We start from the raw sequence: 26623 nt of genomic DNA, 5'->3' as shown, positions 1-26623 counted from the left end.
TTTTGGTCTGCTCATGACATTTGCACTAGAACATGGTGCGAGGGCTTCATCTGTGCCATGCAGGACAAACCACATGGTCTGTCAGCTTGTGCTGCAGGAGAAATGCTGCATGCAGCTCTTCTGTGGGGTTCAGGGAATAACCCACAGTGCTTGGCATCTGCTGGCACCATCAGCTGGGCATCACATTTGCCAGGAACATAAATCCCTTGGTGGAAGGAGTAAAGTCAAGTGCTTTCACCTCCAGAGTGTGGTGGGGAAGCAGTGGTCCTGTTTAAGATGCTGGAGCCAGCAATGTCCCTGGACACATCTGAGGGTGTGATGAATACCCAGGGAAGGTGGGAGAGCCCAGGGGGCGCTGGCTGGCAGCAAGACATTGAGTTCATGACTCTGCCAGCACTCTTGCTTGAGAAAACCCTGTTCCACACAATCCTGTGAGCAGGCTGAGCATGGCATCCTGACCAGCTATTCCCAGATATGCGCTGGGTTGTGCCTCAGCATTGTCACAACAAGAAAGACCTTGAGGTGCTGGAGGTGCTCTCTAGTCCCAGAGGGCTGTCCCTTCTGAACAGGGAAGCAGGATGTTTCTTTCTGCCTCTGCTCACCGTGCATCTCCTGTGCAGCGCAGCATCATGACACGCGGGATGCAGGTGCCGGGGTGTGCAGGGTGGTGGGATCCACACTGTGCCCGGCAGCCAAGACTCTGCTCTCACACCAACCCTCTTTCTCCACTTGCATAACTGCAGTAAACAACCCCCCTGATGAATAAATGTGTGGGAAGCATGAGAAGACAGCAGAGCTGTTTCCAATTCTGGGCCTCTTAAAGCTCGTCCTTCCTGGAATAAGGAGAAAAACATGGTCTTGATCCTGGAGATAAGGCCAGCAGCAGTCAACATGTGAGATGGCTGCAAGGATTTTGTGCCATCCCGGTCGTGGAAGGCAAGTGAGGCTGTCACTAGTGCAAGCTGTGCAGATCAACCAGCAGCTCTGATGCTGTGGTGGGTGCTCAGGGTGGCACCTGCTCCTTTCCGTGGTTGCAATGGAAAAGCAATGGGGTGGCAAGAAGTAGGGAAATCTGAGCGCGGGGGAAGAGGCCTGAAGGTGTCCCTCAGTGGAGAATTTATTCTGTTCTGCCAAGAGGTGCCGGGGTCTCCTTAGGCAGTCCCAGAGCTCTCTCTCAGAGCCTCTGCCCATGGTTTGAATGAGCCCTGAGCACAGCAAGCATGTGACAAACTCTTTCCTTCTCCTTCCAAGGCTGGAGCATCTTCAGAAACTCTGTCTCCGGGCTGCAGGTTGGGGGAATTTAAAAAGGAGAAGGCAGGATCGCTGTGGGCATCCTGGAGCCTCCCAAGCAGGAACCCATCATGCTGCAGAGGGAGCAGACCCTTCACCGTCCTGGCCCTGCCCAACACGCAGACACTTCTCCAGAGTCTGACAGCAATTTTGAGCATTTTCCAGTGGTGGCACAATTGTATTTTAAAGTGTAGGGAACAAAAAGCAGTCTTTCTCCATCCATGGCTCTGCCAACCTGTTCAAGACAGTGTTATAAACGGAGAAATGTGATTTTTCTTGTTCTTCCTTTATCAGAAAACCATAGGACCAGAGAATAACTCCTTTTGGGAGAAACACACAAAGTCATTAGTCCAGTTGAGCTCAGAGCAGGGCTAACTCCAAGGCCAAATCCATTTGCTCAGGGATGGTTAAATTGATTTCCCCCTGTGCCAGGGCTGCACAACACATTTTCTCTTGTGTTCGGTGCTATCTTGCTTGCTTGCAACTTCTGCTTGTTGCCCATTTCCCCCGTGTTGTTCACCTCTTTAGGTAGAGGAAAATGCAATTAGATCCCCCTTTTCACAGAATCACAGAACAGTTTGGGTTGGAAGGGCCCTTCCCAGCTCCCCCAGTGCCCCCCCTGCCATGAGCAGGGACATCTTCACCAGCTCAGGTTGCTCAGAGCCCCGTCCAGCCTGGCCTGGGATGTCTCCAGGGATGGTTCAGCCACCACCTCTCTGGCCAACCTGGGCCAGGCTCTCACCACCCTCAGGGCCAACAATTTCTTCCTCATGTCTGTCCTGAATCTCCCCTCTTTTAGTTTAAAAACATCACCTCTCATTCTATCTGAATGACCCCAACTACCTCAACCTCTTCTCATACATCTTCCCTCCAGATGCTGGCTATTCTCTTGCTAACACAGCACACCAATTGGCTTTCATCGCTGGAAAAGCTCACTGCTGATTCATGGTCAACTTGTTCACTCTGTCCCTGTGTTCTTTGCTGCAAGGCTCGTGCACCCAAGCTGGTTGGTCCCCAGCCTGTCCTGACACATGGGGTTGCTCCATCCCAGATGCAGGACACAGTATTTGTCTCTGTTGAGCTTCACAAGGCTTCTATTGGCCCATCCATCCAGCTTGTCAACAAGACAGAAGGACCTCAAGGTCCCTCCATCTGGCTTTATCTGAACCTCGATGATTGCTTCCTTCCAGTGTGTTCTCCTGAACAAAGAGATGCCAGACTACTCCCAGGATCATTGCTGCTGCCTTTTTCACAGACCAATACAACATTTACTTCACAGCAGACCTCTGGAAAGCTACTGCTTTAATGTTAAATTGCCTTCTTCAGTTGACAGAGCAGCTGCTACATTCTTAGTCTCCCTGAGCACTCTCAGTTCTACCATGTGTAGCTGGTGTTTTCTTTTTTAATGTATCATTTTTTTTGCAGTGATTTTTCTTCTGCTAGCTCAAGAGTAAGATATATGTCTGTTTTGCAAACATCTGGGATGGGTTAAGAACATATTTCTCCCTGCTCATACAATGGATCGTGGAAGCACTCTTTACCTGGTTCAATGCAGAGTCAATCAAGTTGAACTGTCAGAAGGAAATAGTTGGGTTTCCAGATGCCTCTGCTTCCCCAAAGCAAATCCGGAGGTGTTCACATGTCCTTGTCTACTGTCAGAGCCATGGACAGTATCCTCCAGTGGAACAAGGAAAGAGGCAGAGGCAGATTTCACCAAGCTCTGGATCTGTTCTCAATTCAGTCCCAGCAAGAGCTCAATACCCCCTCTCTGGTTAAGTCATTCCTCCTGCCCCAGGACCCTGGAGGTGCCGGTTTCTCACCAGTTCAGCCAGCCTAGAGGTGCTGGAAGTTTCCAAAGGGGACCAGACCCCCCTCTGGGTCCAAGTGATGCTTCTGCTCCGAGGAGCCATCTCAGGCTCACACTACCTCCATGGGGCTTGTGGTCTCCTCTTGGAGACACTGAGGGTCCCCTTGACTCCTAATGCCTTTCCCTGCTCCTCTAGTCCCTGCGTTGGGGACTTCAGTCAAGGTCAAGATGTTTCTGGATTTCCCTTAATATATGGGGTTTTTTTCCCTTTGCCTGCTCATGGTTTCACAGCCTTTTCCCTCATGACAGACTTAAAGTGATTCTTGTTCCTGCCTTCTTTCTTCACTCAATTTTTGTGAGCCATTTGTGGCTTTTACAGATGCTGAAGCAGCCTCTACATTCAGCTGGAGGACTTTAATTTAATTCCCTTTGTGCTTAGGGCATTTTTATCGGCATCCTGATTCTCTTCAAAATTCCCCGTCTCCAGCTCAGAATGATCCTTCTCATTTTTCCCGTGGTTTCTCCACAAAACAGTGACATGATGTTGGAGTGTCTATTACTGGCAAGCTCAGCTTTCGTTGCTATAGCACTTTGTCTGTAGTTACTTGAATGTCATTACTTGAACAAATGCCCCATAGTTAAGAATGAGCACTTGGACAGACAAACTTCCCTTGGTTTCTGTAGGTGCTGGATCAGGAATGATGTCCTAGATGCTGCCAGGTGTTCAGGTATTTAACTCCTTCTCACACCAGGAAGAGGCGATCACCCAAGTGTTTTGGAGACCCTCGCCCCAGTGGAGCACTTCATGGGGGTGAATGTTGTGTCTTCATTGCTTCATCCAAGAGGAAGTCCTGTGAGCTCATTGATCTCCTGGGTCAAGGTATCAACTGTACACTGACTTGGTGTGATGGTTTTCTCCAACCTTGGAGCTATATTTCAAGGATATTTCCATATTCACCTCCAACAGCTCTGCCCCATCCCAAAGATGCTGGCACAAAGCCTTTCCAACATCTGCCTCATCCACTTCATCAAGGATCGAGCTTCCTCCTCAGTGCCCATCACCAGACACCTCTCTGCACCTGGGCATGATCTTGGGGTGAAAGAGTCTCTCCAAGTCTGTGAGCTCTTTTCCCTCACTTTTCCTCTTCTTAAAACACAACCACCAACAGGCACACCACAAATAAAGCTCCAGAGTACCTGTGAGGTCTCATGGAGTTGATAGGTGGACAGTAAGACACACACAAATCCTGGTAGACCATTGGCTCAAAAACCATGTGGTCTGTGCAACAGCACCGTGCTCACCTCTGCTTTGCACGCTTACATCTCTTTTCCATATCCTTGTTCAACGTCTCATTATTCAACCCTCAGCCGGCACCAGCCAAGCTCTTCTTGCCAAGCGTTCCCACAAGGTGCCCAACTGTGATCCAATGCCCCTGGAGGTCACCTTTAAGGATGTCGAGCACTGCACATAAGAGCTGTAGTCCCTTCTGATTTCCTCACTCCCTGAGGAGGTCTCGTTCAGCTGATGAATGGGCTGGTCCCTCTTTGACAGCCAGGCATGGGATAAGTACAATGCTTCCAAATCATGAAGCTGATTTTGAGCTATCTGACAGCTAGTGAGAATGAGAAAAAATGTTTGAAAAGAGGAAAACATATTTATTCTGATGCTTACATAACACAGAAACAGCTGAACGGGTTTTGTTCAAACCATCCCCAAATAATTCTTCATTTTTTTGGGCTGAGATCAAGCATGAACAAATTCAATCCAAAAGGATATTTTTTGAGCGATGTATAAACAACTGAAAATAGGGGTTTCGGCTGGAATGTGTGTCTCAGTCGTAACTCGAGTGTTGCAAAAGTGGTTCATGTGTGTGTTTCTCCGGGGAGTGTGGTTTGGCGGCGATGTGCGGGATTTAGCTCTCCAGTCTCGCATCCTCCCCTATTGGAGAGGGCTTCTTTACTCTAAACTTAGAAGTATCTTATGGGATCTGTTCCACTCGTGATGGGGCCTCACTGGCAAGCAGCTCCAGTGTGTAATTGTCCCGTCTGGTAGAAATGTTCCCTATGTTTGACTTCAGACTGGCCCCTGCTCCATGCCAGCACGTTGCTGTGATACCGTCTGCAGCCACCCCCGTCATGTGCACCCGGCCGCATCCTCCCTGCTCTCCTTTTTCACATGCCCACTTCAGATCTCCCTCCATTCTCTCCTCAGTCCTGGCTTGCCCCACTCCCAGAGTGTCTGCTCCTTGCGGTGATGCTGAAGGGGCAGATGGGCTGCAGTAGAGGGACAGGAGGCTCCCGGAGGGGTGGGTGAGCTGCCTGGTCCTTCACAGGCAACCTGCTGCCCGATGCGAGGAGAGGCTGTTGGTATCATGGACAGGGCTGATGTGGGATGGAGGAGATCTCAAGCTGTGCTCCCCTCCAAAATGTCCACCAGGTCATGGTTGGCCATGTGCTAGCCCAGAGAGTCTCTGATGGCCAGGAGGTCACAACATTGCCTCCATAAGTCCTTCTTCATCTCACAGCACTCCCCAGAGCCATACAGCTTCACCAGCCCCTCTGCCAGGTCAGTGCATCGTTACAGACTCCTGAAGCCACCAGCACCCTGCAAGGCCCGTCAGGTGTTGGGGTGGTGTGCTGCAGTCCCTGCCTTCCACTCCGGCTGAGCAGGTTCCTCTGCCCATTCCCCAGAACAAGCACAGAAGGGTCCCAGATACAATATTTTACCTGGCATGGACGTGCTCTAGACGAATGCGCTTGTTATTTCTGTCTGCTCATCCTGCCTTTGTAAGAGTGACTAATGCTTTTTCTGGCTGGGAGAAGGTTTTGGGGCATGTTAGCAAAGTGACTGCAAGGAACAGGCAGCTCCTCTGATCCCCCATCACTGGTGACACCACTTGTCCCATTTATCCAGTCAGGAGTGGTCCAGCCATTGATCCCATTGTCGTGACGTACAGAAGCCACATTCTGGGGGCCAGCTGGGGACATGGCACCCCCTGAGCTGGCAGCCAGTCCCGTGTGGGGCAGCCTGCCCTTGGCGGCATGTCTGGGCAAACACTTATTCCTGCATCCGGAATCTTTCCGAAGCATCCAAAGAGGCTGAGCATGGTCTCAGTCCAATGCTGAGACCACGCTGGAGCCCACAGGCTGAGCACAAGGCACGTAGAATTAATGTTTCCAAGGAGAAATTCGAAGCACAGCACTGGAAACCTGCAAAGCTCTCGGAGCTGCCTCCAAGCCTCGTGGAGGCAGCAAATCCTGGCACAAAGTGGGGAGGACATGGAGCCAAGAGGCAGCATGACCGAGTGACCCCACGTCGTACCCTCCTCCCACGTTCCTGCCCAGAGCCAGGCTCACTCGGCCGAGCTCGTGGTGGAAATGAGCATCTGGGGCGAGAGGAAAAGATGGATCTCAGCAGAGAGGGTCTGGCAGCGGGGGTGTTCAGCTGTCAGTAGGTGTCCCATCACGAGTAGACATCCCATCACACTGCAGAGATCAGATCTTATTTCCTATTTCTTTCTGTGAGCAACAATTTTTGCTTCCAAAACTTGTACCCATTCCCATTCAAAACTTTGCCTCAAATAGGGATGAATAAACGCATTGTGGGGTTTTTTTTTCACTCAGAAGACTGCACGTCACCACAGGAGAAGGTGAATTCAGGTGAAATCTGGGAAGTGAGGTTCATTGCTCCCTCGGACCGCAGGGTGTCCTCTTCTCTGAGGTGATGCGGAGGAGTCCTGGGTGCCTTGGCAGGGCTGGGGGCTGCCCGCTTTTGAACCAAGGCTTCTTCAGCGTGGTCTTCCTGCATGGAGGGCACAACAGATTTGTCCCATGCCCATAAGGGTATGTCTGCAAGCAAATACCATAGTACGAGTGTTGTGGGATGCCTCATCCACAGCCCAAAGCTTTCTCCAGCCCCCGCTGGCTGGAGGACCCTCAACCATTGCTGCAAGATTGGGAAAAGCCAGCAAGAGCAGATGTTTCTGTATCATCTGCCAGGATCTTAAAGTCTGGCCAGAGGTCCAGGAGTGACAGAGGCACAGTTGTCCTCGGGTTAGAATTGATCAGAAGGTGATGCTGCCAGCCACAGCTGTCTAGGTGCTGCCGGTGAAGTCACCTCTCCAGTGGCCATCCCAGCTCACCAGTGACCAGCTCACAGCCTGGTTTGGCTGGTTTCTGCATGTCTGAGGTTACTCTGCTGTCAGTGTGGCCTCCACTGGCTCCTGACCACCGCTTCCCTTCCCAGCTCCCTCTCCACAGAGGTCCGCACTGAACAAAGCCCTTGGCTCAGCAGTGACTTTGCGTTGTCAAGAGTTGCGCTCCAGGATGTAAGGACATGGAGGTCAGGATCTGCAATGCTGCCTGATTTCCAGGGTTTTTGTCCAGGAACGCAGCAGCCCTGTGCATGTCACCATCCAGGACAAGCTGGGAGTCCCGCAGCCTCCCCATCCAGCCCAACTTGTGCTGGTTTGTGCAGGTCTCACCCAAAACCTGTGGGTGGGAAGGTCCATTCCTGCTGCTGGAGATGACCTCATGCCTGCCCCTGTCATCTTCTCCTGAGAGCTCTCCTCTACATTGTGCGCATCACCTCAGAGCCAACACCCAGCTGGGCTGTGAGCACTTGTCCCTGCAAATCAAGCTTGTGCCTGGCTGGCCTCTCCTCTTCTTATCTGCAGCATCCCTTCTCTATCGCCCCTCCCATGGTCCCCCACTGCCGGGACCTTGGCAGCAGCTTCAACCAGAGCAAGCACATCCTCCTGGTCCGCTCTCAAACAAGCCCCGCGGTGCTCGCCACCTGCACGCAAGGCCTTCACACCCACAAAAACTGGTGTGAGCCATTCCCCCAGTTCCCTTCTGGAACTTCCAGATTTATTCCTCCCGCTGCAGAAGTGTTTGGGATTCCTCTTATTGCTGAACGCGAACTGCATTCGCAGGCGGGGATGTCATTTGATTACATCCGACCCAAACTTTAATTCCTCTGTATAAAGGCTCTCTTGTGTTCAGTCTGTACTGTTTGCCTGTGTTAGGATCTTTTCTGAATTTCATTAGAGGAAAGACTTGCCTAAATAATTTGGGAAACAATTTGGAAGTACTTTTACTTATGAAAGCAGTGAGTTCAACACGCTGTCAGTCGTGGATTTATATCGCCTTTGTTTGTGAATATCCAGATGGTATTCTCTGACTATTAAAATGCTTTTCATGATGTTCACAATGATTATTCACTTAGAAATTCCCACAGGAAGCTGACAACCCACAATTTGTCAGTCTCCTGCTTGAAAAGCCTCAGCCCAGCCTGACCAGGGACTGAAACCATCCCAGCCCACCAGGTGACACGACTCGTCCCTCCCAGCGGGGACACCTCGCAGGGTCGGTGCTTGGGAGCATCCCGTGGGCACCAGGCATGTCAGAGAGGAACCGAGCAGGCTGGGCACTTGTGTCCCCTCCGAGTCCATCCAGACGGGTCCTCCGGGAGCCCCAGCCAGCCCCGTCACAAGGCTGGCGGCTGCAGTGGCTCCAAACGGGAACTGGCTTTTCGGAAAGCCTGGCCCTGGCTGCAGTGCCGAGTGCTGGGAAATCTGGCGCTCAGCTTCTCCAAAATCTGGCTCTTGACACTTAATGACTTTCTCTCCTACAACGTGCTCTGTTATTTAGCTAGGAATAAAAGTCGGATGTTGAGTGCCAGACTCCCTCTCCATCCGTCGCTGTTTCTGAAGCTGCTCTGCATCAGCGTCCCTCCCACGTTCTGCTGCTTTTGCCATTGCTCATGATTTTACACAAGTGCAGCGATCAGCTCCTCGGGCAGTTTCTGTTCTCCTCCGATGCCTGTCCCTGGCCTTGCGGAGCCGCACCAGGATGGATCGTCCACCGTTTGCCAGGTTTGCTCTCCGCTATCCAAGCCAGGACCAGGACAGCTCAATGCCACCTGGATCTTGTTGGGAAGCACAGAAGATGCCATGTTGTGCAACAGTCCCGTTCCTTGTTCCTAGGCACAAGGAGCTGGTGGGTCCCCTGATTGCTCCTGCCGGAACAGGGTTTGCTCGTGCTAACGAGTCACCTCTCCTTGTTTACACCAGGTGCCAAGGTCCTGCTGCATCTCCATGCTGTCAACCTGTCCTGGCCCAAGGGCAGTTGGTGGTCCCCACGCCACACCATCAGTGCTGATACCTCAGGACTTGCTTACCATGCCCCAAACCCAAGAGGTGGGGACACTTTAGCCCTGCTGCCTATCCACAGTACACAGGAGAGGTGAGGGGCTTTTTCCAGGGTTATTCAGGTGCATCTCTGCCTCCTCTCCCCGGCTCTCCCCTTGCCTTCCCTCAGCCTCTCTCCCCGCCTGGGCTCGATACAACTGATCTTTTGCCAGGGTTGGAAAGCAGCTTCACCACCATGGAGACGGCGTTTCCTCCTCTCCAAAGTGCTATAAAGCCAGCTGTGAGCTGACGGCTCAGTTTCCCGACTGGTCATTATTGTTCAAGACCCATGCATCCCCAGGCATGGCTCAGAGATGCTCTGTGGGTCACCTTGCCGCCCTTCATCTTGCTCCAAGCATCACTGGACCAGCCAGCCAGCCCACCAGACCGCCCTTCCTTCCTCCTTAGAGGGAAAGCGAACAGCCCGGCGAGGCCTCGGACGCCTCGTTTTTCTGCCGGTTTGGCAGGGCTGGGAATTGGCTCCAGGTGTTTTTGCTCGGGTCTCGCCTGTGGGAAGGGTGCTGTGGAGGGAGAGGCTGCCTGCTGGGCTTCGCCAGGGCCACCGGCCGGCAAACCATCGCACTTCATCAGCTCCCCGGGGAGTGCGGCGCGGTGGGGGGTGGCGGGGGAGCGTCTCCCCCCTTCACACATCCTGGTTGGGGTCAGCTTGGAGGAGGGAGGGAGCAGGGACCGCCATCCTAGGAATGGGAGCCACACGGGGAAAATGGTTTTCAGCCCTGAACGTGTCTCCAAAATGAGAAGGGGTCATGCAGCAGGGTGACCACGCAGCAGCCGTGTTTTGCCACGCGAAGGCATACACACGCACGGGTGGCACACGCGTGTGCATGAGCATCCCCGTGTTGCTGAACACTTTGCCCTGTTATACAAACAGTGCCGGACAGCCAGGGAATGCGGCACCACCAGCCGCGGCACGCCAGAATGAACACACACATCGCCGAGTGCACCTCATTTACAAAACACCAGCAGACACACACACTCTAAACACAAACCACATGTCGGCCGGCGCGCACGCCCTCCCCAAGCCGACCAGCACAACAACGCCCGTCGCCAGAGACGTGCCTCGACACGTGCACACACGCCCACCGGCACACACTGTGTCCGCGCACACCTCGTCCTCCCTGGAAGCATGAGCACCTCCGGCCAGCCCCATGCTGATGGTGGACCTCCCCTCTGCATAGGGAAAATGTCTCCTCCTGGCCTGTCCAGCTCCCCCATGGTGGCTGGGAGGTGCCCTCAGAGTGTCTTGAGAGATCTCCTGCTCCCTGGTGTAGTTGGTGTGGCAGGGATCACCCATCCTTGGGGTGAGGGACACCTGTTCCAACAGCTTCCAGGGATCAGAGCATCCTTCCCTGCTCTGCTGCCCATGCCAGGAGTGACAACCAGGCTGAGGGACATGTCTGAAGAAGCTGCAGGAGCTTGAGGAGCCTTAGAAGCTATAAGCAGAAGAGGAAGCTGCAAGCGCCTTTGATGCAGATGCAGAGGAGCTGAGTCTGAAGTGGGAGGACAGGAACAGGCCTACACCCTCCACCAGAGAAGACCCCAGCACCAAGAGTTGGCACTCATCTCACTGTGAACAGGACATCTTGTCCTCCACATATCCAACACACCTCAGTGTTGGGTCTTATCTGCTTCTGGGCATCACCTCAGCTATCTTGGGTCGTACGGACACACACAATGAGCCCAACCTCGAGACTCCTCAGCCTTGGGTGCATGCAGCCCTCCAGTTCATGAAGGGCTCCTTGACCCATGAGGCACACACACAACACTCCTCTTGTGCCCATTCAGGCATCCCCAGGCAGCCCAGCACTGGTAGGATTCTCCTGAGGCTTGTCAGACCCCGGGTGGAGGGTCTAGAACTGGGCTGAGACGGCACAGTCACACCTACAGCATGCCTAGCCAAGGCCGCGTGTTTGAAGAGTTTTTTCCTTCAGAAACACAGCCAGGAGGAAAAGTGAGAAAGCCGCCGCACGAGAGTTGGTCAGAAACATTTAGACAAGACATTTCTCCATTGGAATGTGCTGGCTCATGGCGATGTTTTGTGGAGACTGTTTGATTGCAAGTCGAACTCTGCCAAGAAACTGCCAGACCTGCTGCCTGGCAATCCTCCTCCCCCCTCTCCTGAGCAGCTGCCTGGGGCATGGGCAGCAACCCAAGAACCTAGAGAGTCTGCAAGCCCCAGGTCTCCACTCACCACTCCATGAGAAGCTCAGCTCCCATGGCTGACCTGGGCTTTGGCTGGAGGACAGAGCAGCAAGAGGAGTAGCGTGAAGTCAGCGTTCCCAGGAATTCCCTGGGCCTGGGCGTCAGGGCAGCCAGCTTCAGATCCAAGCCCCCCACCCCTGAAAAAGAATCTGTCGACTGGAGAAGCTCCATGTCTTGGGTTCATTCTATGTCCAAACAAACTCACATCTCCAAGTGTCAGAATTTTTGGGAAATCATAGTTGCTGCTCCGCTATCATGTGTTGGTACCAGGCTTCAGCACCTCTGGAAGCCTGGAGCAATGGTGAGGCGTTCAGTCCCTGGGGAGGAGTGTAGAGACCTGATAGGAGAAATCTGCCCCTCATGTCAGCCTGCTGAAAGAATGACTGTCCTCCTCGGGCAGGTTCAGAGGCAAACTTTGGGTAGAAGGTGGGGAAAAGCTGTGCTAAATGTCAGTTATGTGCACAAATCCTTCTGATGCAAAGATGTGAAGTGGCAACGAAACGATGTTGCTGTGGCAATGAAACGATGTTGTTGTGGCAATGAAACAATGTTGTTGTGGCAACAAAACAGGGACCGGACCCCCGACCAAGACCACTTCACAACACAGGAGAAAGATTGCTCTGCTCTAGGTAGAAAAGCAGAGACTGTGCATTTTGTGGCCAAGATTTGAGGTGTCTGTTCTGGTGCCCAAGATGTAGAATCGATTCTTGGAAGGATCCCAGTGAGGTGACAAGCAAAAGAGATGGGCACTCTCCATCCTTGGAGGCTTTCAAGGCTCACAGAGATAACGCCACAAGCACCCAGACGTCATCTTGGGGATAGTCCTGCTGTGAGTCAGAGATGGGATTTGGCGCCTCTGGAGCCCCCCTCCCATCAAACCTTGGGGGTTTCTGGGAGAACCACCCCAAGGGGGTGTTTTCAAAGGCTGGACCTTTCCAGCCAGAAGATCCAGGTGCCCTGCGTGCAGGCTGAGGACCATGTTTCATGTGGCTGTTTCTCCACCGTTACACTCCTGCCAGCCTGGCTCTGGTCATGGGCAGCCACAGACCAGGCAAAGAGACCATGTCCTGTGAGATGTGCGTGGATGGCTCACAGCCCAGCAGCTGCTGCGCAGTTACGGGTGAGGGATCTCCTCCAGCCAACACGAGAGCTCTGCATTGTAATTCTAGAGGTGGTAGTTGTGTCAAGGCAGTGTACTGTTGTGGGACAGGTAATTCAATCCGGCCCCAGATCTCAATTAGAGACTAAACAATATAAAAGCCACATGGCATACGTGAAATGTAATTGAGTGCTGGCTGGCTGTCAGCTCTCGGAAGCAACTGAGATGAGGCCCATCACTTGCGAGCGAGTTCCTGCAGTCCCAGTCCTCTGCTATTTAACATGAAGACAACATGATTAATGTTATAAGTGATTAATGGATGAAAAACATGATTAATATTGTCTGCAGATGGCACAGGCTGTAGTGAGAGAGAGCAGCCACTGTGACCTGTGTGTTTCTAGCCGTGTGTGAAGCCGCTCCAGCAGGAACGGAGCACGGACTAGGGGCTCTGGCCTGGTACCCGCAAAACAAGGGTCCTGACCCCACTTCCCACAAGACAGGGGCTCCCTCTCAGGAGGCAGCTTGGGAGTCTGGCAGGTGATTTGTGATCACGGTCCCCAAAGGAGTGACACAGGGGAGCTGGAGCAGAAGTGCGAAGGCTGTGAGTATTTTGGTGTATCCCCACCGGGGACTGTGCTCAGCTCACACCCATCACAAGGGAGTCAGCGAAGAGTCACAAAAATTATTATAGAGAAGAAAGTAGAGAGCGTCAGGAGTGACTGAGCTACAGGGGACACTTTATGGTGTCCACAAAGACGTTGTGAGGGGTGGTATGTGGGGGCGACCTGTCTTTATTCACAGAGTTGATTTGCAATCCTTTAAGAAACTGATTGCATTAAGCAGATCCCCCCTTGAAGAAGAGGAGAAAACTCTGTCCCTGGTAAGTGACATGGAGGGAAGGTCCCAGGAACAGCAGGGTGGGCAGGAGCTGGTGTGCCAGCAGGGACCCGGGAAGGGGCAGCTCATCATGGTCAGCCCTCAGTGCTGAAACCGGAATGAGGTAAAGGAGACAGAGATCACAGAAAACCTTCAGAAAGATGAGCAGGACAAGGCTTCAGAGAGCAAAGTCTGTTGTACAAAATGCAAAAGTTTTTCACGCAACAGCACTGCAAGGGCTGGAAACAAGCAGCCTGTCCTGGGAGCACTGCGTGGGTGCTGGTGCCCTGAGAAGGGTCCCAGCAAGGGAACTGGCCCTGCATGGGGGTCAGAGGAGGTTCCTGGGCTCTGGGATGGAGCCCGCATCTCCCTCAGAGCAGAGAGCCCTATGGGGCAGGGGGACACCCGAGAGGTTGCGATTTGCTCCCCCAGGAGCAAACGGGACCATCCCCGGGACGGTTCCCCGGGAGGTGGCCGAGGGATTAGCAGCACATACCAGTTGTGAGTGGCCGCCAGCTCAGCACAGCGTGGATCAGCGGGGGCTTTACTGGCTGCCCCTCGGGGATTATCATGACTCAGTGGCACACTTTAATAAATAAATATTTTTCCCTGCAGAAACAGCAAGTTCAGCCAAGCCCTGCTGCAGGGAAGGTTGGCAAGGGGGATGCCCTGGGGGGGAAATGTGCGGCTGCCTGGGGGTGGATGGGTCCCCCTCCCCGGGCGCTGACGGGACCTGCAGGATCATGGCACTGGTCCCTGCAGCCCTGTGGCTCCCCAGGGGATGGCCGGGCTGCCGGCGGCCAGGGGAAGCAGACATGCGTGTGCGGGGAGGAATGTTTGCTCCGAGCAGGTCCAGCCCCTGCACTATTTCTGATCCCAAGAGGCCCCCTGGGAGGGCTGTTTATCAGGGATAGACTGTACCAGATTGACTTGGCATCTTAAAAAAAAAAATATATAAAGTTCATTTTTGGGTTTGCTTTTTTTATTTTTAGACAAGAGCTAATTACGGGGAAGGCTGGAGGAGAAGCAGAGTGACACAGGATCATTTGGGCTATCAGGGAGAGGATGCAGTGTGCCGGAGGGCCAGGAACAACAGCCAGCAGAGCCCCTTAAAATGCATTTTTGAGGCCAGGTCATCAGCATCCCTGAAGAACAAGAGGCACAGCAAGGAATACAGTGGGTCAGAAGGCTTCAGGAGAGCAGCAAGTAGGTGACATTGAGAGCTGGAGTAAGAGAAAATGAGCATAGTGTGATGCTGCAAGAAAGTTTTGCACACAGAGCAAAAATTCTTCCTGGAAAGGGCTGTTGGGCATTGGAACAGGCTGCCCAGGGCAGTGGTGGAGTCACCATCCCTGGAGGGGTTGAACAGATGCGGAGATGAGGTTCTCAGGGACATAGGGCAGTGCCAGGGGTGGGGTAATGGTTGAACTCAGTGATCTTGAGGGTCTCTTCCAACTATAATGGTTCTGTGATTCTACGAGCTGTCTGTGGCAGCTATGGCCTAAGAGGTGACTTTGGTGGAAGCCCCTGAGGCAAAGCCAGGCTGCAGATGCGAGCCCTGAGCCAGCAATGTGAGGTGGCTCTGGCAAGAGGATCAAAGGGTCAGAAGGATCCTGGGGTCACTGAGGCTGCGGTCCTGGGATCAAGGACATGGAATCCTGGGGAATGGGATCTGTCACCTCTGAGAGCTACACCACCATGTACCCTCGTCCTCTCCCTCTCCTGGGAAGCACAGACCCATGGTGGTGTTGTCCACAGGCCTCCTCAAGGCCCTGGAGGCTGTTCACGGTCTTGTTACTATCTCCTGTCCAGCCATGTGCTGGGCTCGTTGATGATGGTGGTGGATTTGGGATCTGAACCACTGCTTATAAATATCCCCAGGGTGGGTGCCAGAGGATGGATGAGACTCTGTTCATGGTGCCCAACGCCAGGGTGAGGGGCAACGGGCACAGACTGAAACACAGGAGGCTCCATGTGAACATGAGCAGAAAGTTGTTTGCTGGGAGGTGCCAGAGCCTGGCCCAGGCTGCCCAGAGCGGGTGTGGAGTCTCCTGCTCTGAGACATTCAAACTTCCTGGACCCACCTGTGTGATCTGCTCTGTGACCCTGCGTGAGCGGGGCTTGGCTGGGGATCTGCAGGGGTCCTGCAACCCAAACAGCCTGGGGTTCTGTGATTCTGTGAGGAGGGGACAGAAGTATTGTATGGCCTCGGCTTGCTAGAGGGATCTGATGGCTGGGGTTTCATCAGAGCTTCCAGGAAAGCAAGACCTTGGCCACTGCCAAGGGACCAAATGGGGAGTAGGCACCTTTCAAGTGTCTGTATAGAACTGGAAGTGTCTCTGGCCCATGGGATGAGCTTCTGGAGGATGCACGCTGGGCATCCCAAGCATGTTGTGGGGTCAAGACAAGCTGGACTGCTCCACGTCTTGGGGAGACTAAACCAGAAGGAGAGACCTACCTTTACCCCACTCAGAAGGCTGTGAGAACGCACATTGCTGATGGGAACTCCAAAGGTCACAGGGCATGCAAAGGAGCTACAGGGCTAAGAGCTGAGGGACATTATCAGCCACAGGATGTCCTGGCTGGCAGGTACTCCAGCCTGTGCCTGGGACAGTCTCCCAGCCAGGGAACAGGGCCAGCAGAGGCACGGGAAAGGGAACAGGGACTGCGATGACGGTGGATTTTGGCCACATGTCCACAGAATGTGGGCATGAGGTCACCTTTTTTTGGGAGATGAGTTTGTGGCAGAGATCATGCCCACCAGTTGCCCACAGGAGAGAGCAGAGGGTTTGCAGGGGGAGTAGAGTCCCCCCAGGGCAGCCCACGGTGGGACAAGGGCTGGCACGAGGTGGCTCCTTTCAGGAAGGTTCACTTGTTGTGGTTCTCCAGGACTTGCTCTCTGGCACAGGGAGCCAACTTCCAGGAACTCCTGGCTCCCTGGGAAAGCCTCAGCTGCCTGCACATGTCCAGCCCTTTAAGGATCTTGTCCTCCATGTCTGAACTGCCCCTGCTCTCTCCGAGCATCCCAGGTGGTGTGGCACAGGCACGGCCGGCTGCCATTCAGCACTCCATGCACCGACAAGCAGACAGCACCCACCATGGGGGTGAGCTGGGGACCCCACAGCACCTGGGCGGGCTTCAGGGGCAGCAGAGGGCACTGCCAGGTGGGAAGGGGCCTGGGCAGGGATTTGAGGGCTCTCCAGACCTGAGCACATGTTGAGGTGTGTGCTTGACCTCACGCCCAGGCTCTGCCAGTCCTGGCACTGTCCCATGTCCCTGAGAACCTCATCTCCATCTGTCCAACCCCTCCACGGATGGTGACTCCACCACTGCCCTGGGCAGCCTGTTTCAATGCCCAACAGCCCTTTCTGGGAATAAATTGTTAACAATATCCAATCTAAACCTCCCCTGCTGCAACTCAAGGTCATTTTGTTCTATCACTTGCTACTTGGGAGCAGAGACCAACACCCTCCATGCTACAACCTCCTTTCAGTTAGTTGTAGAAAGTGTCTATTCCCTGAGACATGTGCATGACTCATATCTGTGCTAAGATGTGTGGTCCCCACCTTCTCGTGTCGTGTTGGTGTGTGTGTGCCATGGCCGGCTGTGTGCAAGCAGGGATGTACATGCAGATATGCATGTTTGGCTCTGTCATCAGGAGCCGGTGCTTGCAGGTTTGTGTGAGCCGCACAGCAAGCATGGGGTGCTCACTGGATGCCCTGCAGCGTATGCACCCACCTGCCCACTGTATCTGAACCTCCCGGCAGGTGTGGGGGTCCGTGTGGGGGCTGCACGTGAGGCAGGGGAGGACATGGCTCCTGCTGTGCTGCCTGGGACCATGCCAGTCCTCGCGTGCAGCATTGTCCCCTGCCTGCTCTCCCGGCAGTTGTCACTTCCAGAAGAAATCTCATGGTTTGCTGAGGAACATGGCTTCCTCCAATTGTCCCCTGAGCAGCGGTGCTGGGTTGGGCACAGGGCTGTGACATGGCCTTGGCACTGGGGACACCAGAGCCAGCACCCTGCTAGGTGGGGCAGTGAGATAAGGGGCCCAGACACAAATAACAGCAAAGCCAAAGCTGCCAAGGCACCAGGACGGGACATTTCAAGACATGCACCTTCCCCAGGGTACCTTGTCCTTAACAGGGAGGTCATGGCCAGGGGACATCCCCCCTCATGTCATGGTGCTGTTGGAGACACAGGGACACCCTGCTGCAGTGTTCTCTGTGTCCTGCTGGTGCTGCAAAGCAGGTTTGGAGGGTGGCAGAGGACCGTGGAGCTGAGGAGCAAGGAGAAGCCTGGTGCTTGCAGCAGGTCCTGTGCCTGGGTGAGGGTCTCAGCCCCTCTGAGCCCAGCACAGGCTGGGTGGCTCCGTGACATCCCAGGGGACAGCAGGATGGGTGCATGGTTATGGGGTGTCCCCCAGCACCAAGAGGGGTTAGGAGGAGTGAGGACGCACTGGGTAGGCTGTGTCCTCTCCAGCATGGGAGCACTGGAGCCAGGAGGAAAATCCAGGATACGACCAGGTGTGAGGAACCAGCCAGCACAGACCACACCTTCCCCAGGACCGTGCCTATTCAGAGGCACATCTTATGAAAAAAGTGACCTGTGACACTCCAGGTTTACTGTCTCAGCACATGTCTTGTGCATTTTTGAGGCTACTTTGTTTTTGGGGGGAAAAAGTTACTGAAAACTGTCTATTTTGCATGATTTGTTGTAACTGAGCATTGGGGTCCTCAGACTTACTCATGACTGTCCATCTGACAACAGCTTGGTGGAAGTCACGGCAAGGTCTCACTCTGGTTCTCCAGCTGGGATTTTCCACGACAATGAACAAAAGCCCAAGGGCAGCAGCAGCTCTCCGGGCACTGCTTGCAGCACCAGTTTCACAGTGGCCAGGGATTCAAACTCTGTGCTGCCCCATCCCCAGACACATCCTGTGGTGACATGACACTTGACAATGAGTTGGACGCGATTAACTTGAGGGTCTCTTCCAACCAAAATTATTCAATGACTCTATGATTCTATGATTCTGTGACAGGGTATTTTCCAGCCTTTCCAGCTACTTGTTTCCCACATCCCTCTTAAGCATCAGGAACGTGTGCTTTAGCACCAGCTCCTGTCTCAGCTCAACCTCTGCTTGCTGCCAGGGACATCTCAAGGGGCTGGGATGGCCTGGCAGTGCTTGGTCATTCTGGCACACTTTGAGCATCCCATCCCATCCCATCCCATCCCATCCCATCCCATCCCATCCCATCCCATCCCATCCCATCCCATCTCATCCCATCCCATTTCATCCCAACTTTGCTTCCTCTGAACACTGCCCATCCCTCCTGGCATCCTCTGCCAGACAATTTCTCATCCAAAAACAACTCCTGATAGCTGGGGTGACTCCTGGTCTGAAACAGTTTCCTGCACAGCCCTTGATAGCCTTTCAGCCAGCTAAGGGGCCATGGGAAGACCCATCCTCTTCCAGGTATTTGTTTCTCCAAGGCTGCTATCCCACAAGCCCCCTCATGCAGATAAGAGCCACCTCATCCTGTCACACAGCCCTGCTACCTCGGCCACCAAAAGATTGTTGAAGGGTGAGGGTCATGGTTCTGCCTGTCACACGTCTGCAGGATGGATGAACAGCCCTGATGCAAAGGAAGGGGCTGGAGCAGGGTGAGGAGACTTTGGGCATGGGCTGCAGGGCCACCTGGGGAAGAAGAGCTTAAGGAAGGAAGATAAAAGCCTGACGGGTCCCCAGTGGGGTCATGGGACTGCTGGGCTTCCAGGACATTGGCACATCTGTCCTGGCATGGCTTGTTGAGTGTCAAGCCCATTGATGAGGTTTGGAAGCAGCCATGGGGCACAAGAGAGGTAGAGGAGAGTCTAGGTTCATGCAAGGTGTCCCCTGCCCCCAGGAAAGCCCACACCAGGCTGGGTCTGCCCCCACCCCCCTCACCCCCCAGTTCATCTGCGAGGGGGAGCAGGCACTGGCACTGCCCAGGCAGTGTTGTTGCACCCCTGTGCCAAAAGCAGCCCCCAGCACAGCCACAGCATCGCACTGAGCACAGGGTTTGCTCTGGTGCTTCAACTTGGCTCTGGGAGGTGTTTGGAGGCATTTCTTGTGTTGCCTAAGCATGGACATGCATTTGACCAGATGCCTGGACTACCCTTGTCCAGTTTGGACTCGTCAGTCTAAGAAGGACAAGGAATTACTGGAGAGAGTCCAGCGGAGGGACACAGAGATGCTGAGGGGTCTGGAGCATCTTTGTGATGAGGAGACACTGAGAGAGCTGGGGCTGTTGAGCTGGAGAAGAGAAGCTGAAAGGGATCTGATCAATGGGATCAATAGCTCAGGATGGGTGTCAGAGGATGGACCAGACTCTGTTCAGTGGTGCCCAACGCCAGGGTGAGGGGCAACGGGCACAGACTGAGACACAGGAGGCTCCATGTGAACATGAGCAGCAACTTGTTTGCTGGGAGGTGCCAGAGCCTGGCCCAGGCTGCCCAGAGCGGGTGTGGAGTCTCCTTCTCTGAGACATTCAAACCGCCTGGACCCACCTGTGTGATCTGCTCTGTGACCCTGCGTGAGCAGGGCTGGGCTGGGGATCTACAGAGGGACCTGCAACTCCAACCAGCCTGGGGTTCTGTTTGTGTGGGCTGGTGGGCTGCTGGAGCAGCCCGAGGGACAGAAGGCTGCACACTGAGACGGTGAGTAGCCAGGAGCTGGAGGGGAACAGGGGGCTGTGGGCTCTCTGCCACATCCTCGGTCCCAATGTGACCTGGCTAAGGGCCCAGGCGGGCAAGGGGGGAAGGCTGCAGGAACTTGATAAAGGGTGTGGAGGGTGGGGATGTGGGGCTGGCTCTGGGCTGCACAAGGAGAGCTGTGGTTGCATTGGGATCCCAGGGACGCTGTGGGGCACGAAGAGGCTGGTCTGGGGGATAAGTGTCATGGGGTGAAGAAAGGGAATAGGCACAAGCCTCCCTGGCAAGGATGGACTGTGATGTCCTCACCCAGCAGGGAAGGGGGTCCCTGCAGCCTGGACTGGCTCAAATGAATCTGCACCAGTGCTCAGGTCCCCTGAGCAGCCTGTGCTCAAGAGACATGAAGATGCTGGAGCAGAGGAGTTGTGCTCTGCCTAGACACCACCTGAACATTTGCACTGTCTTCCCTGCTCAAAGGACCTCGTGTTTTGGAGCTGCAAATCTAGACCCTGGTGGTACCTGGGCTGTCTAGGATACCGGAGTCCAAGGCGTCCTCCTGAGCCCGTCTGAACGTGCACCTGAGCCCCTCTGAATGTGCACCCAAGATCATCCCCACCATGAGCAATAGTTGGTCAACTAGTCCACCAGTACTTGGATGTGTTTAGCCCTTCACTCCACAGGCAAAGAGATGGTCTGGAACCATCACGGTGGTGCTGTGTGCCTCAGTTTCCCCCATCATCCTAGACAGGAGCAGATGAGACATCAGGGCTTGAACACAACTTGTGTGGTCCAAGCAGCGCAAGCCTGAAGGGGATGGAGGTCTGAGACCCACATGGCGCTGCAGTGAGACAAGCGCCAAGGTGGGAAGCTGCTGGCACTTGTCCCAGGGGCTTCTTGCCAAGATGACACTGGCTGGTGTCAGAGTGGGGGACAGGGCTGGCTGCTGCTCTCTTCTCCATGCTCCATCCACTGGTGGGACCACGGGCTGATTTGCTCCTCCTGTCACGTTCCAGCACCTCATGTTTCCCTGTAGCACATCCCAGAGGGATGCCCTCCCCATGGCACACTGGGGTTCTATCCAGACAGGGGCTGCTCAGGCCAGGACATGCCTGCTGCTGCACTGCATCCCCTCTCATCTCCTCTACTGCAACAAAAACAGTCAGCACTCTCAAACCTGCCCAGCCCTGGCCCCTGGTGTGACCCAGACAGGCCCTGCTGTGAGGGAACAGGGGGTCAAGGGCCACACAAACATCTGGAGGGAGGAGCAGCCCATCCCACATCCATGCAGAGGGGCTCCCCGCAGACAGGCAGCACTTGGGGGTCAGAGGTGTCCCCAGGGGCTGTGCCCCCCGCCCTCTGACGGGCAGGGGAAGGGCGTGCTGGCAGCATCCCTCAGACATGGCCGGTCCAAGGAGTCCCAGAGCAGTGCACAGCTGGCTCACTGGCTGCCTTCACATCTGGAGCTGCTCCGGCAGGTCCAGACAGCCACCCGCAGAGGGAAGCATTGCATGTTGCTGCTCTGCTGGGAGGAACGTCAGGCTTGTGGCAAAGGGGCTGCCACTGCACCCCACTAAAGCCACACCAGGGCACACTGCTGTCCCCACTCACTGGCCTGTCCCATCCCCAGAGGATGTCATCCCTTGTCCCTCGCACAGGGGTGGCACGCGAGGGCTGGGCTGCAAGGACCGGCAGAGCAGGGTGACATACAGCTGCTGTGTCAGCTGTCTTGTCCAGGATGGATGGCTGCTCTGCCAGCACCCCCTTGCTGCCCACCGTTGTCTTCTGGAAGGACAGATGGGATGGATGGACAGGGACAGGGGGCACCAGCAGACTGCACAGGGAGGGTGAAGCAAAGTGTGAGCACAGCTGGTTGGGGAGGGTCGCCCAGGGCAGCCCAGCTGCCCCTGGTCTTGTTGGACCTGGGTGTTATTATCAGTTGTCCCTACGAACCTTGGGCTCCTCCTTGCATGCACCCTCTGTCCTTTGCTTTGGATTCCTGTGCGCTCCCAAGAAAGGAGCCAGGAAGGTCTCAGAAAGGCTTTGGAGCATCTCCTGGAGATGCTCACCCCATGATGAGCATCACCAGCACAAGGTGAACATGTCCCAGACCAAGTCCTGCCTAAGAACTCCACCAGCAGCCCAGTGGAGAGCCCCACCACAGCCTTCCTACCCCACCATCCCCCTGGACCACTCCAGAGCATCTGCTGAGCACCAGCCCTTCTCCATCAGGGAGGACCTGCTGCTGCCCACCAACAAGTTGGCAAGTAAAGGGGAAGAGGGGGAGTGGTATCCCAGTGCTGGAGCAGAAAATGTCATTAATGAAACATCAGTAGCTCATTGGGGAAAGCAAGGCTATTCTTGATGAGTTCAGATCTAGATTAGGCAAGAGAGGTGAGTAACAGCGTGGGCTGGACCCATGTAAAGTTGTTGGCTCAAATAGACTAAAAAATAAACAAAAGAAGAAAAAAATAAAAATAAGAAATACCATATTCAGGTCTGGTTTGTTTATTCAGAAATGGAGAAAATTAAAACATAAGTACTAGGACAAAATATGCCAGCTCTAAATTCTGCCTGAGATGATGATTTTATTAGCAAAGAATCTGGATCTCAAGTTATGTCTCAAAACAACAGAAAACCAGATGCAGAGGTCAATACTCTCATGCCTAATAACAATGCTTTCAGTGACATCCTTAAGGAAGAGATGGACTCATCAGTACTGCAAGAAACTTTTCAAGCAAATTTGGACAGCAAAGAAGACAGCAAGATTTCACTGTTAGAACCTGCAGTCTAAGTTGAGACAGAGCATAATGAAAGTTCTGTTCCAAATGCAGTCCCATGACATCACTAAGATTCAACAATTAACATCAGCTGCTTCCCAAGTAGTTAGAAAAATGGAGATAAAGTCGTAACTCATCAGCTAAAGTCATCCCATAAGAAAAATCAGCGGTATCCTGAAAAACAAGTGGGCTTGAAGTCTCAATTTAAAGCCATTTCCAAAGGGAATAACAGCAACATTGGTAGGAAATTAAAATTATATGAAAGTCATACAGCTTGAAAAGTTCATGATAGTACTAAGACAAATGTAAATAAAAAAACATTCTTGCAGCAGAATCCAATTCGGTGGACAAAACACTCTGTACCAACCAAAGGAAAGACATCTTGAAGGTCAGCAGGAGCAGATTCCAGCTTTCCAGGTTTGGAAGAGAAGATCCAGTTCCAGAGAATTATTTGTGCATAACAATGTTGTTCACATTAAAATCCTTAAAAAGATATATAAAAAACCCAAAACACTAAAGATTGTCACAGAAGTAGTTAAGAGATCCTGCAATAAAAACAAGTATTTGGGGCACTGAGACCAGATGGCATCTGTTATTTTGCCTTAAAATCTTTTCTCCACTGCACTCGAGACAAACGAAACTTTCCGATCATTTCTATAAGGGAAGGCATTGCAAAGTGACACAGCGAAGGTGAGAGCTGACAACGAAGAACGAAGGTTTAGACAGTGAAATGTCTGAATATTTGAAAAGCTGGGGCTGATCGGATGAGAGCTGTGGCCACTTTGGCAGTCACAGGTATCTCCCACAGGAACAAAAATGAGACAAAGGAATGAGAGAGTCAGCAGATCAATGGCTGGTTGCTCAACGACCGCAAAGGCTCTGCATGGATGTGACACAAGTTATCTCCTCCAGCTTCACTACAGACATGAGAGGCACTGCCAGTGCTGTTGGTGGTGTCAGAGCTCGCTCTGATCCAAAGTTTCAATCTAGACATGGCTCACATCTGTCAGACAGTCTCCCAAGAGGGCTTCTTGGCTTTGCTTGCTGCTATCTGTCCTGGAGGAAAAGTTGATGAGGCTCCACCACAAAAAATGCCACTATCAGTCCCTGCTCATTACTGGCATTTGAAATTCTAGAGCAACATGCCAGCGTTGAAAAAGATATGAAGACCTTTTGTGGTTTGGAATGGACAAATATGGTACTGCAACCATTATAAAGGCGCCCAGTGGGAGTGGGAACGAGTCTCCAGTACCATGGGGAACCCTCTCTTATCTTTAAGGAAAGCTACAAATACATGGCATGTGGTGTTTTAGAGAATGTTTATAAGCAACGCTGATGGTTGGAGGAGAAAAGGCTCCAGGGAGACCTTACTGCAGCCTTTCCATACTTAGAAGGGGCCCATAAGAAAGATGGGGACAGTTTCTTTAGCAGGGCCTGTTGTGACAGAACAAGGTGTGATGGTTTAAACTAAATGAGAGAGATTCAGGACAGACATGAGGAAGGAATTGTTGGCCCTGAGGGTGGTGAGAGCCTGGCCCAGGTTGGCCAGAGAGGTGGTAGATGAACCATCCCTGGAGACATCCCAGGCCAGGCTGGACGGGGCTCTGAGCAACCTGAGCTGGTGAAGATGTCCCTGCTCATGGCAGGGGGGGCACTGGGGGAGCTGGGAAGGTCCCTCCAAACCAAACCCTTTGATTCTATGATTCTAAGTGACCACAGGTTTCTAGAGAAAACCAAATGACCATTGAGGTTTGGTCCCTGTCTGGTGGTGTGCCCTGAGAGACTCAAACACAGAGGTGAAGACTGAGGTCTCCCCTCAGCTCCTGTTCTCCAGCTGAACCCCCCAGGTCCCTCAGCCGCTCCCATCACACTTGTGCTCCAGCCCCTCACCAGCTCCGTTCCCTTCTCTCCACTCGCTCCAGCACCTCAAGGCCTTTCTTGGCATGAGGGGCCCAAAACTGCCCCCAGGATTTGTGGTTTGGTCTCCCCAGGTCCCAGAACAGGGACGGTCACTGCCCTGGGCCTTCTGGCCACACCAGTGCTAGTATCAGCCAGGATGCTGGTGGCCTTTTTGGCCACCTGGGCACACACTGGCTCATGTTCATCCAGGAGACACTCTCACCCAGGGGTGTCGGTGCCTGGGGATGAGCAGAGACCTCAGAGACCATCCCTCTGCCTGCAGAGCACTCAGTTGCTCCCTCCTCCCTCCAGATCTCCGCATGCATCACCAGATTTTGCAAAGGGGATTTTCCAGGATAAACAGTTGAGATGAACTCATGGAAATGTGTGGCTCGTTAACCCTCGTTAACGGCCACTGGCAGGAGCCCGGGGACTCGAGTCCCCAGAGGGACAGCCTGGGTGAGGGTTTTAGGGAGAGCTGCTGGGCAGGAGGGGCTGCGCAGGTGACCCTGGCGCTGGGGCTGGCAGGGCTGGACGTCCTGTTCTCCAGTCTCTCAGCCCAATTAACATCACCTCGGAGAATGAGGTCACCGTAGCGGCCAGACAGTCTGAGAAAACACTTTCACAGCTCCAGGAGGATTTCCTTTTTCCTTTTTTCAATTGTTCCTCTGTGCTGGCTCCCCGCCCCCCCCCATCCATGTCCTCAGGCCTCCTTTGCACTTGGGCAGAGGCAGCTCCTGGATGCTGTGCTCACAATATTCCTTCGGGGAGGCAGTAGAGGCAACCGCAGCCTGCAAAAGGGCTTCGTGGGAGCTGGGGGTGACCCCAGGTGCTGCAGTGGATCCTGCTCTGCACAGGCTGTTGGGTGACCATGGGAAGAAGGTGGCTGCAGAGCTGCCTCTGGTCAGCCCCAACAAGCACATCCCATCCCCGGGAGTGATGGGGAGTGGCAGAGCCAGTAGCTCTGTCCTTATCCTCCTCTTGGTCACCTATTTAGGACAGTGATGTCTGCTCAGCGTGAGAGGCAGGACACCTCTATATTTTGCCACCAAGGATATGGAAGTCCTTGAAGATGCAAGTCTTTAGAGTAAATATTTATCCAAAATTTGTCTTGCACCATGTGGGCCGCAGCTGCCGCTGAATCACGTGTCATTCATTCAGCAGCATCGCTCTCCCACCTGTTGATGGTTTGTCTTGTGCATCTTGTTCTGAACTCCTCAGCTCCACATCCCGAGGACCCTGGTCCATGAGCTGTTCAGGCGCTGCATGGTCATCACGGTACTTGAGAGCCAAAGCAAGTGAAGATGTGGGCCGTGACACTGGACCCACATTACCTGGAGTGGCTGGTTTGGCACATGTGAAGTACAGTATTTGGAGAGTTTGTGTGCCCGTGACTTTCTGAGGGACCAGATTGTTGCTTTGGGGCACCTCTTCATTCAGATGTTGAAGGGTAGCATCCAACATGGCCAAGACACCAAGTAAGAAGGACCCTCAGGGCTTGGTGTCCTGGCACTCGTCCATGGGCAGAGAAGGTCCTGGCACTCCTGGGCCAGCTTGGCCTTGGAAGAGATGTGCTTGCAGAAAAATCATGTCCCACAGCCAATCTGATGCTCCACAAAGCATCCAGGGAAAGGAGATCTGCAAAATCACTTTTCCAAAGGAGATGCCAGACTTGTCCATGGCTCCACCACAGCCCTGGGCTTTTGCACTCACAAGCCGCTGCTGCCTTATCCTTTCTGCACCACAATGTTTATTCCCACCAGCGCCCACC

This window comes from Streptopelia decaocto (genome assembly GCF_964273445.1).
Source record: "Streptopelia decaocto genome assembly, chromosome: 18".
NCBI classification, from domain to species: Eukaryota; Metazoa; Chordata; class Aves; order Columbiformes; family Columbidae; genus Streptopelia; species Streptopelia decaocto.
The sequence above is the reverse complement of the archived record's forward strand: the minus strand, read 5'-3'. Positions refer to the sequence as shown.